General features: G+C 39.5%; 1 protein-coding gene across 4 annotated transcripts in view; it reads left to right on the top strand.

Moving 5' to 3' along the window:
- The window catches only part of LOC144956309 (solute carrier organic anion transporter family member 4A1-like), a 71,069-nt gene that overhangs the window by 18,036 nt on the left and 40,533 nt on the right, over window positions 1-12,500 (top strand). The window contains exons 1-2 of one of the 4 annotated variants that reach the window (XM_078886802.1): window positions 6,579-6,890; window positions 11,828-12,081. The exons of 1 other annotated variant lie outside the window; for it this stretch is intronic. The gene's annotated coding sequence lies outside the window, so the exon portion shown is untranslated. Of the gene's footprint in view, window positions 1-6,578; window positions 6,891-11,827; window positions 12,082-12,500 lie in introns of those variants that run through there. 2 more of the 4 variants (XM_078886803.1, XM_078886805.1) reach the window with 2 other exon arrangements.

A 12,500-nucleotide genomic window follows, 5' to 3' on the forward strand; every position in this document is an offset into this window, starting at 1 on the left:
CTTCTCATTTTTCTTTAAATACTCTCATCTCTTAATCTAGCCCCTGTTTCATTCTCTCTTTAGTCTCTATTGAGTCAATTTTAAGCTCTGATTATAAATTTGAGATAAAATAAAAGCGCTCAGCAAGGAGGGGCGATCCGCCTACTTGAAAAGTTAAACAATCGTAATATTTAGAAGATAAAAATTGGAGTCGCTTAAAAATCAACGAGTTCCCCTCCCGAGGATGAAATACCACTTCAAAATCCTAAATATTATGTATCTAGTCTGACATGAACTTTCATTTTCAATAAGTTTTAATAACTTAGAAATGGTCATAAAGTTCTGAAATTAGGGTCATGGAAATGGTGCTCCTCGAAGCTCAAAGAAATAAATAACATTGTGAAATTGAATCTAAGCTTCAATTTAACATACGTAAACAGATAAAATGGACGTTTCGGGTTTCACCTTTATCAACAAAACAGGAGAATGAAACACTACAGACGATGAGATAATGTGGTTGTGGCGTAACAATGCCGCTACCACATTATCTCATTCGTCTGTAGTGTTTTATGTTTTATCCTGCTTTGTTGATAAAGGGGAAACCCGAAACCTCCATTTTGTCTGTTTTCGTATATTAAATTGAAGCTTATATTCAATTTCACATTGTAATTTATGAAATTAGAGTCAAAATTTCGAAATTCTACGATTTTTTCGTAATAGTTGACATGTCTTGTAGAGTGGGGTCTTATTTCAAATATTCAAATCTTCTCATCAACATGAACGGAAAATAAACACATTTCTTCCATTCACTAATTCATGTAAACATGAGAGATTTAAATCAATTTACCTTATCCAGTTCATGCCATCACATTACAATATCAATAATACCAAAAGAGTTGATTAGGTCTCGCTGTCAAGGAGGTTTATATCGAATTAACCAGTAGATTTTTGACCAATCAAAACATGGGATTTGTGACACACCTTCACACGTGCTCGGACAAACATAGTTGGTTGTTTATAAACAATAACGTGAATGAATTCGACCTTTCTCTGATAAATGTTATTGTTTTCATACCGTCAAATGTGTGACTAGTTATCACACGATTTCTCGGTCATATTATAAGCGTTCTGTGTTATTTTATTCTTCAAGCAGTATAACAGTGAGTATTTTACTTAGACACAAACCATCGATGGTAAAACCTTTGTCGTCTGCTATGTTTATCAATCACTGTCCGAGAGGCGTGGTTATCGAGGTGTCTATTGAGACTTTAGGGAGCAGGCACTGATGTAAGATATAGCTATGTATATTTTACAAAAAAGAATGCGTATGAAACAGTGCCAGATAAAGCAAGTAAAAATACAAGAAAAAAAAAAAAACAACAAAAAAAAAACAAAAACAAAAACAAACTAAAAACAATCCCAAAAGAATCAGTTGTCGTCGACTGTGGACCGAACTTCAGAGATCTGAGGGTCGATTCTCAGTCGAGGAAGACGGATTATTTGATGTTTTTTTTTTCTTGAATTATTCTTCTCTCTCTCTCTCTCTCTCTCCTCTCTCCTCTCTCTCTCTCTCTTCTCTCTCTCTCTCTCTCTCTCTTCTCTCTCTCTCTCTCTCTCTTCTCTATCTCTATCTCTCTCCCTCTCTCTATCTCTCTCTCTCGCTCTCTCTTTCTATCTCCCTCTCTCTCTCTCTTTCTCTCTCTCTCTTTCCGTCTCTCTCTCTCTCTCTCTCTCTCTCTCTCTCTCTCTCTCTCTCTCTTTCTCTCTTTTTTTTCTCTCTCGTGAATTGTCTGACACTGTTTCATACGCACTTTTTCATTTTTTAAGGAGGTTTAACAGTCCAAAAATTCTCTATTACTCAACACACAACAAATTGTTCATATCGTTCGAAAAAAAAAAAAAAGACTTATTAATCACTTCCTTCCGGTTGATTGAGTTAGAAAAACATTTCAAAGGCAAACACAGGAAATGGATCAATGAATAGAAAGTGGTGATTGTCTTCTATAATAAGGTGTGGAAAAAAATGTGACCCAATATGAAATGAGGTGACGAGGAAATCAAGGTTTATGCCGATCTGCCAACCACATCGAAAAGTCGTAAAACTACGAATTTTTGGGCAACATCTATAGAAATGCCATAATAACTTAAATTCAATACAAATTGTTAAAATTAAAAGGAAAAATATTGTGGCAGAACCAGAGAAAAGTAAACATAATTTTTTTTTAATTAAAAAATTGAGCTTTTATATATAGCGCAATACCCACTAAACGTGTTCAAAGCGCTTTACAAGGGGTCGTTGGCCAACAGTCACACTTAATATGGAGGACGGGACATATCGCCTGTTAGGCAATATTACAATTTTTTTCGGACTGAGACAACGCTGTTTACGACCAGGTACTCATTTTACACCTGAGTACTGTGAGAGAATGTGAGTAAAGAGCCTTCTCCAAGGAATCAACTATGCGCCGAGCGAGGCTTGATCCCAGGACCTTCCGATCCGAAAACGAGTGACATACCACTAGAACACATGGCCGCACGAAAGAAGAAGAACATAATATCGCTTTGAGACGATGGGTCACAAACGTTAATGTGGACGATCAGAAAAAAAAAAAAAAGGGGGTGGGGGGGGGGGGGGGGGGGGGGAGTTGCTTACTAGTACTAGGTGTGTAAGATTATAGGTTCCTATTTATAGAAGAATGGCATGATGTGACGTGATAGGCGGGATTTCGTATCACCCGATTGACTCATCTTATCGGCTCATGGCGGGGAGTGTTTGGTTTAGAAGAAAAATCGCCAATACGGGAATTCAATAATCCAGTCTGGAAAGACAATGATTTAAAATGTTAACTCGTCCTTCAAATATCGATCGATTTAAATGACCCGCATCTTGGCAAAAACACTAAATACTTGGAAATCGCAGACACGTATTTAAGAATTCGGCCAGAAATCTCGTCCTTTAAATATTGATCGATATAAATGACCCTCATATTCATCTTGGCAACCCCCCCCCCCCCAAAAAAAAAAAAAATAAACAAAACAAAACAAAAAAATAAACAACCACCCCCCCCCCCAAACCCCACACCCCTTCACACCCCCCCCCCCACTAAATAACAAAGAAAAAAACTCTCAAACCTGGGACCTCATGAGGTCTTCCCTAAGTAGCATGTTGAGAGTTTTTGCCAAGATGAGGGTCATTTCCATCGATCGATTTTTGACAGACACGTTTTCTGGCCAAATTTTTAAAGCCATCTCCAGACAAGTGGACGGCAGTTATCTGGTAAAAATGAGATATTATATCCTTTAACAGGAAACTATTCTATGGCCTCGGCCTTTATCTGCTGTCATGAATATGTGACCCACCGCCTCTAAACGGTATTATGTCGGGATGACTTGGGTGCAAAAAAAATTGAATTTATTGACAAAAACATTAAACTTGGTTTTGTTTCGATTTGATATGTTAGAGAATGGGGACAATTTCTCACAATGCAAAAGCTCAGAAATTTGTATTTCCTATCAATTTAATTCTAAAGTCACTTTTCGGGGTCCAATTCATCCCGACATAATACCGTTTCGATACGAAGGGTCACACATTGAGAAGAAACAGAAACTGGAAAGTCGATAAAAAGTGAAAGGGATGAGAAAATGGCGGAGTGGGTAGCGTGGCTCAGCGGTATGGTCTTCGCTTCGTACCCGAAAGGTACCGAGTTCGATCAACACGCAGCTGCGCTCTGTGGCCTTGAGCAAGTCACCTCGCGCTTGCTCAATTTGCGGCGCTGCACTGCGACAGCTGACGACTGGGTTATTCCAGTCCTTCCTTGGAATATAATCTAGAGAAAAATTTCCCAATATGGGATGGATAAAGTGAATTTTTAAAATATTTTTTAAAAAAAGGAATGATTACTTAAATGGCATTTTAAGAAAATGTATTCACCCTCCACAACGCCTTAACAATACCATTATCTCAATCTCTCACTCGTCGTCAGTGTTTCGTTTATCGTATTATGTTGAAAAAGGGGAAAACCGAAACGTTCACATTACCTGTATCCGTAATATAATTTTCCCTTGAGTGACCATAATATGTTGATTAAAACTAAAACACGATGATAGTGATATCAGGAACTGTGGATTGTAAAAAAATAAATAATGAAAAAAAAATCAATATAACACATTCGAGATCGCAGACGTGTCTACTTCATCAGTGGGGACTTTCCACCTGTCCAACATGTACCCGATGTGGGAAAGAACCCGAAACCGCAGAGCATCTAAAAATTATTTTTAAAATGAGCTTATATATAGCGCAATATCCACTTAACGTGCTCAAAGCGCTTTACAAGGGGTCGACAAGTACCTACTAACATTCATACATAAATATATATATATATATAAATATATATATATATATATATATATATATATATATATATATATATATATATATATATATAAATATATATATATATATATATATATATATATATATATATATATATATATATATATTGATGCTTATATTGTTCCTGTTATTGACTGAAGACGGGTTTTGAGACCGAAACGTTCCGTGATTAATATTTAATTTTGTTCTTTTTCGAAGCTGTTATAGTCATTTTTTGTTCAAAACATGGTGAGAAGAATAACATTTTTTTTTAATACGGAAAATCGTTATATCAATGTGGTAGTTATTGTAGTCAATTTGGATTAACGGGCATCGGGTTAGCTGTAATTGTTGTGAAAAGAAACCAAGTTGACCTACTATCTCGACTTCGCGGCTCTTTTCTTGATTCTAGCCACTTGTGTTAATCACACAATCTCTCTCTCTCTCTCTCTCTCTCTCTCTCTCTCTCTCTCTCTCTCTCTCTCTCTCTGACACACGTACACACACACACACACACACACACACACACACACGCACACACATACAAACAAAACCGACTGATAAAACACTAGATACGTTCTACGTACTATGTTCACTAGGCTACTTATCTTATGGGTAGTGTAAAATGTAAAACCGTTTAAGCGGGAAAGTTGCAATCCCGCACATTACGTTGTGATGAAGGGGAGTTTGTTGTAAGATTTACCCCCAACAAGAAAATAGAGAGAGAGAGAGAGAGAGAGAGAGAGAGAGGGAGAGGGAGAGGGAGAGAGAGAGAGAGAGAGAGAGAGAGAGAGAGATGTTTTGTTTGTTTTTTTTTTAGGGGTTTTACGGCGCTTGCGACACATATAGGCCATATCAGCGCCAGTAAAATGGAAGTAAATGGGATAATATAAGCACATGTCCATTTTAAGAGAAATACACTCAAATGCTTACATTATAAATTCAAAACAACAAATATAATAATGCATAACAGGGAGATGATTTACGAGGAAATAAATATCATCTCCCAAAACAATAACTATACATCTGAACGTATTTCCCTCCCACCAAGGACTCCGGCCAGGGCCAGGACAAAACTAAGTAATCTCATTCCAAGACAAAAGACAGAAAGCAAAGTGGAAAACAGCTATAGAGGGATAGAAGACACAGTGAGTGCCTCCCTGTCCACTATGGGAGGTTAGGAATCCCACCTTGAGATAGATAGATAGGTAGGTAGGTAGATAGATAAATAGATAGATAGATAGATTGATAGAAAGATAGATAGGTAGACAGATAGATGGAAAATTCAAGGTTATCAATAGGATTCAATAGTCTGATGTCACGTCCGCCCAGAAACCAGCAACTTGGTTCTTAACAAAGAAAATCGGTACTTTTTATTCTTCATGCTGGCTAGAACTTTTTCAAATGCCATATAAACAGAATGTATAAAAGAAAAAAACATCAACAGATTCATAATGTTTTTCTCCTTTGAATACTTTTTTATGCTCGTCGGAGAAGTATTTCATAAGGCCGTCCGCCATTATTCCGATAGTTTAGAACCAGTTACTAAGTTACTATGCGTCATTACGACAGAAGTGATTTCACGCCTGTTGAAGCCTTTTGGCTTTAGAATGTTGTTAAATTTCAGAGAAGAAATGAATGGTCGAAATGATCTATCTACTCCTACTTTGCCTTTTTGTTTGCCAAATAGCTACGATTGTTCTCATGTTGCTCAAGTCTGTGATGTTTATAAAATCTATAGATAGTATGCGCTTGGCTAAGAAGCTCACAACATTGTTATCCGGAAGTATAACGGACCAACATACACAACGTGTAACCTTGAACGTTTATAGTCTGGTTAATACAGTTTAGTGAGCATTACTCATAAACGCGGATGGCAAAAAACAATAACAAAGACCTGAGTGACGTCATCTTCGAACTATCTATATGACGGTTTCCTATTCCGCGGTCTCGTGGTGTCAGTCGTGTTGAAGGGGGTTTTCCAGTCAATTGACCAATCGTCTATCTATATCTATCTACCTCCTACTTGATAGTAGTACTACTTAACAAATTCTACTTATCACTGTGCTATTTGGCCCGCGACGACCCGTCTACAAGTGTGTGTTTTTGTGTGTGTTTGTGTGTGTGTGTGTGTGTGTGTGTGTGTGTGTGTTGGAAAGTGGGGTAGGGGGTAGGGGGGGGGGGGAGAGATTACGTTTCTGTTGTTGTTGACGTTAGTCTTGTAGTTGCCAGTTATTGCCTGTTCGAAACGTGTTAAGTCTATTCCGGCCGGCAGAAAGCCCATACCAAAGCAACATGTCTATTTAGAGAGAGAGAGAGAGAGAGAGAGAGAGAGAGAGAGAGGAGAGAGAGGAGAGAGAGAGAGAGAGAGAGAGAGAGAGAGAGAGAGAGGGGGGGGGGGAGATAGAAGAATTGACATTTTTTTTTTTTGGTAGTGGTATTGTCGCGACAGTCGAGTGTGACGGAGTGCACCACAACACAACACAGACTCAACTGACTGCGACGACGACGGACAACGTAGCCTACACTGTTTTACCGAGTTAGTGCTGGGTCGAGTTTGAAACGGATCAAATCGAGCGGGTTTTCGATCGAGTCCTCTAAAATCGAGTCGGTTTCGAGCGGGTTTCGAGTCAGTGACGTCATCGAGCAGTGATTCGTTTGAAAAAAAAAAAACACGAGCAACTCGTTTGCCACAGGAAACTTCACATACCCCTCCCTCTCTTATGTCTGTGGCTGGCTTGACTGCAGCTGGTTATGATGGGGGCTGCCAGATGGCCAAGTTCAAAATTGGTTACTAAGAAACGCTTTTCTATTATTATTCATTTTTAAAAAAAAATCTTTTATTTAAAAAAAAATGAAAAGATAAGTTTATCCAACTGTAGTCGATTGTTTTGTTAATCAAAACAAATGAGTTTTTCAAGGGAGTCAGAATGCTTGTGGTGTTTGGCTATTTGGGGTCTATTTGACTACTTGGGCAAGAAGAAATCTGGCTGTCTGGCAGCCTTGATTATGATCGTTCGTCGCATCACACACAGATACACACACACACACACACACACACACACACACACGCCATCAAACAGTTGTTGATGGTGAAGGGTTGAGACCCCCCCCCCCCTTCCCACCACCATCATCCCGCTGTCACCTTAACATTTCATATTTATGTCGCGCCAAAAGTTGTCGGCCGCCCCCACCTCCCATAATTTGTCACTGGTCGTCATCGCCTCTTGTGTGTGCGGGAAAGGTCGTGCCTTTCATTTCATTATTTGAACAATAAATGAACAAGAATGGTGTGTTTTTATTACAAGATATGAAGTGAGTAGAAAAGTGCCAGAAGACAATAGAGAATAAAATTTTTTTTTCGCGGCGGTGGTGGGGTTTGAACCTGCGACCTTATTGGTACGACAACTCCGCCTGGCAGGTGAGAGCGTGGCTCTACCGTGTGAGCTATCCACGAACACAAAAATATTCGTTTCAAACCCAAAGTCATTTCTAGATCCCTCTCTCACCCACTTCTTGAGATCGCCGATTCGTTCACCACCATCGCGAAGTAATTTTGACCAGCAGTTAAGCTTAATAGCCAATATTCTCATCACAAACATATAACATAGAAACGATTGAGACATTGAGTATGCTCCGGTGTATGGGGTGAATTTTTAATTCAGAAAAGTGAGTGGAGCAGGCACTTATGTTGGTAACAACAAGATATGAAGTGAGTAGAAAGTGCCAGAAGACAATAGAGAATAAAAATTTTTTTTCGCGGCGGTGGTGGGGTTTGAACCTGCGACCTTATTGGTACGACAACTCCGCCTGGCAGGTGAGAGCGTGGCTCTACCGTGTGAGCTATCCACGAACACAAAAATATTCGTTTCAAACCCAAAGTCATTTCTAGATCCCTCTCTCACCCACTTCTTGAGATTGCCGATTCGTTCACCACCATCGCGAAGTAATTTTGACCAGCAGTTAAGCTTAATAGCCAATATTCTCATCACAAACATATAACATAGAAACGATTGAGACATTGAGTATGCTCCGGTGTATGGGGTGAATTTTTAATTCAGAAAAGTGAGTGGAGCAGGCACTTATGTTGGTAACAACAAGATATGAAGTGAGTAGAAAAGTGCCAGAAGACAATAGAGAATAAAAATTTTTTTTCGCGGCGGTGGTGGGGTTTGAACCTGCGACCTTATTGGTACGACAACTCCGCCTGGCAGGTGAGAGCGTGGCTCTACCGTGTGAGCTATCCACGAACACAAAAATATTCGTTTCAAACCCAAAGTCATTTCTAGATCCCTCTCTCACCCACTTCTTGAGATCGCCGATTCGTTCACCACCATCGCGAAGTAATTTTGACCAGCAGTTAAGCTTAATAGCCAATATTCTCATCACAAACATATAACATAGAAACGATTGAGACATTGAGTATGCTCCGGTGTATGGGGTGAATTTTTAATTCAGAAAAGTGAGTGGAGCAGGCACTTATGTTGGTAACAACAAGATATGAAGTGAGTAGAAAAGTGCCAGAAGACAATAGAGAATAAAAATTTTTTTTCGCGGCGGTGGTGGGGTTTGAACCTGCGACCTTATTGGTACGACAACTCCGCCTGGCAGGTGAGAGCGTGGCTCTACCGTGTGAGCTATCCACGAACACAAAAATATTCGTTTCAAACCCAAAGTCATTTCTAGATCCCTCTTCACCCACTTCTTGAGATCGCCGATTCGTTCACCACCATCGCGAAGTAATTTTGACCAGCAGTTAAGCTTAATAGCCAATATTCTCATCACAAACATATAACATAGAAACGATTGAGACATTGAGTATGCTCCGGTGTATGGGGTGAATTTTTAATTCAGAAAAGTGAGTGGAGCAGGCACTTATGTTGGTAACAACAAGATATGAAGTGAGTAGAAAAGTGCCAGAAGACAATAGAGAATAAAAATTTTTTTTCGCGGCGGTGGTGGGGTTTGAACCTGCGACCTTATTGGTACGACAACTCCGCCTGGCAGGTGAGAGCGTGGCTCTACCGTGTGAGCTATCCACGAACACAAAAATATTCGTTTCAAACCCAAAGTCATTTCTAGATCCCTCTCTCACCACTTCTTGAGATCGCCGATTCGTTCACCACCATCGCGAAGTAATTTTGACCAGCAGTTAAGCTTAATAGCCAATATTCTCATCACAAACATATAACATAGAAACGATTGAGACATTGAGTATGCTCCGGTGTATGGGGTGAATTTTTAATTCAGAAAAGTGAGTGGAGCAGGCACTTATGTTGGTAACAACAAGATATGAAGTGAGTAGAAAAGTGCCAGAAGACAATAGAGAATAAAAAATTTTTTTTCGCGGCGGTGGTTTTTATTAGGTAGGTAGATAATAATAATATTTAGCAGTTTCCACACCCAGACACACACGGATTGCCCGGACACGATGATAACGATGCCGACGACAATGGATGACGATGATGATGATGATGATGATGATTATCGTGTTTCTGTTTAAAAAATGAAATACTTTAGCAGGTTCCACCCCACCCCCCACACGGATAGACCGGACCCGAAGAAGATGATTGTGGTTTTGCTGGCTGTTACGGCTGTGATGAGGATGATGATAATGATGATGATGATGATGATGATGACGATGGCGCAGATGGTGATTATTTGTTCGGTCGCTCAGTGGTACGGTGTCTCTTGTCACAAAATCAAGCCTTGTCAATGGCCGGATGAGTGACAGTGATTGTTGAAAATTGTGATCCAGACGTTAAGTCCGTGTGTCAGGCACTTGACTCAGGTGTGAATGTATTCTTATCTTATAAGCAATGACGGGTATTGTAAAGAGCTTTAATACAAAAAGACTCCAAACAGCGATCGGTACCTACTGTACAAAATGGATGTATGGTCGATATGGCGTGCCGGAGGAATAAATTAAATTAAATATTGTGAAGTTCATTGAGCATGGTAAATCCTTGGAAATGCGCTTTGAACTAATACACCTGCTAGACAACTCCGATTCCAATATAAACGACTGATTAATATTCCCATATATAAACTATAGTTAGCTGAAAATCTTTCTTTGTCGGGACTCCAAAAGTATGGAACGAATTAGACAAAGAAATCAAAGGGTCTTTTAGGAGCACTGATTGATTTTAGATTGATTATTACATTGAAATGTGTTGATATTTATTTTATCCATTATTATTAGGGTGGTGGTGGTGGTGGTGGTGATGATGATGATCCCGCTGATATGATGGTGATGATAAATAAATTAAACATAATTCCCTTTATTCATCCCATAGGGGAGATTCGTCTTTCGGGTCTATTCTAAGGGAAGACTGGAATAACCCAAGCGATAGCCACAGTGCAGCGCCGCAAATTTAGTTAGGGCAAGGTGACTTGCTCAAGACCACTCAGCGGCGGGTGATCGAACTCGGTACCTTTCGGGTGCCAACCAAAGACCGTACCGCTGCCCCTGATGATGATGATGATGATGATGATGATGATGATGATGATGATGATGATGATGATGATGATGATGATGATGGGAACTAACAAAGAATACACAGGCATCTAAAATTGAAACATTCCATATTCAAAGCTAATGTTTTACTTTAAAAAATTGAGCTTTACAATATCCACTAAATGTGATCAAAGCGCTTTGTAAAGGGGTCCCCGGTCAACAGCAACATTTAAAATGTAGGACGGGACATGCCGCCTGTTAGGCGATATTACAATTTTTCAGACAAAGACAACGCTGTTAACGGCCAGGTACTCATTTTACACCTGAGTACGGTGAGAGAATGTGAGTAAAGAGCCTTGTCCAAAGACTCAACTATGCACCGAGCGCGAGGCTCGAACCCAGGACTTTCCGATCCCAAAGCGGGTGTCATACCACTAGACCATTATAATGCACGAGACCCATAGTTACGTCATGACTAGACCTCATAGCCGCACTACTGTAGGAGTGTTCATTGATAGAGGGATGCGTGTGTGTCATAGAAATAGCCTTAGTGTGTGTGTGTGTGTGTGTGTGTGTGTGTATGTGTGTGTGTGTTTGTGTGTGTGATAGTCAAACTTTAGTAGGTTTAATGAAGTCTTGTCACACACGCGTGATACACCTATACGAATTTCCCTGCCACTGCCACCCAGACACACTAACATCTGACAAGGAGTGAGGGCTGTGGAAGAACCACAGACTACCGTGTGCAAACATTGGCGATTGGTATCGGATGGCAAACTGTGATCGTTTGAATTTGAAATGATTCGAAACACTCGTTACCCCTCCGCTCGCTCGAATCCTGATCGTCTCAAGCTCGTCTCACGTGTCAAGATCGTCTCAAGCTCACAACCCGCCTGATCGTTTTACGATCGAGTGATCGTTTTACTAACTCGCTCTTCCGGCATTGAGATCGAGCACTGACTCGTGGCTTGGCGCTCGATCGTCGATCGAGTAAAAGCGATCAAATAACCCAACACTAGAGTTCACTGTTCACCCCTCACTTCACACAAGAAGAAACACATTGGGATTTGGTAGGAGTTCCATTCCGAAGCTAACCTCTTATTACAATAGCAGGAATTTATAGCCAATATATTATTGTAAAACGTGTTTCGATTCCCATAGGAGATTTCTTTTTGACGAGAAGTATTTTGAGGGATTGGTTTGAAATGTAAATATGTGAATATTTCAAGGATTAGCAGATGCTGTGACAAGAATTTTGGAAATAAAAATTTAGGTAAGAATGTTGAAAACTTGTAATTACAGAGAATTGTTATTGCTTTCATGTTTTGATTTAGTTCTATAACTATCTATAAATGAAATTGAATGACGTGTGTAGCCAAAAACAATAATTAATCAATTTAATTTCCTATTCTTTTTATTCTTTTTATTATATCTTAACAATTCAAGGGGGGGGGGGGGGGGAGGGGAATCAAGATTTGGCTTATTAGTTATATTGTTGTCATTTGATGAATATGTAGATGTTTCATAATGAGACAATGCGTGATGATTTTAGTCCGAAATCACCCAAATTACACATCTTAGTATGTGATGGAACAATTGAAAACCTACAATTTTTTTTTAAAGTTGTTGATGTTTGTGTAATGGATGATTGAAGAATCATTTTAACCTTTTAACAACACTCGATGTTGACAA

The sequence above is a fragment of the Berghia stephanieae genome, chromosome 11 (assembly GCF_034508935.2).
Source record: "Berghia stephanieae isolate SIO BIC M18660-M18661 chromosome 11, UCSD_Bste_1.3, whole genome shotgun sequence".
In the NCBI taxonomy this organism is placed as follows: domain Eukaryota; kingdom Metazoa; phylum Mollusca; class Gastropoda; order Nudibranchia; family Aeolidiidae; genus Berghia; species Berghia stephanieae.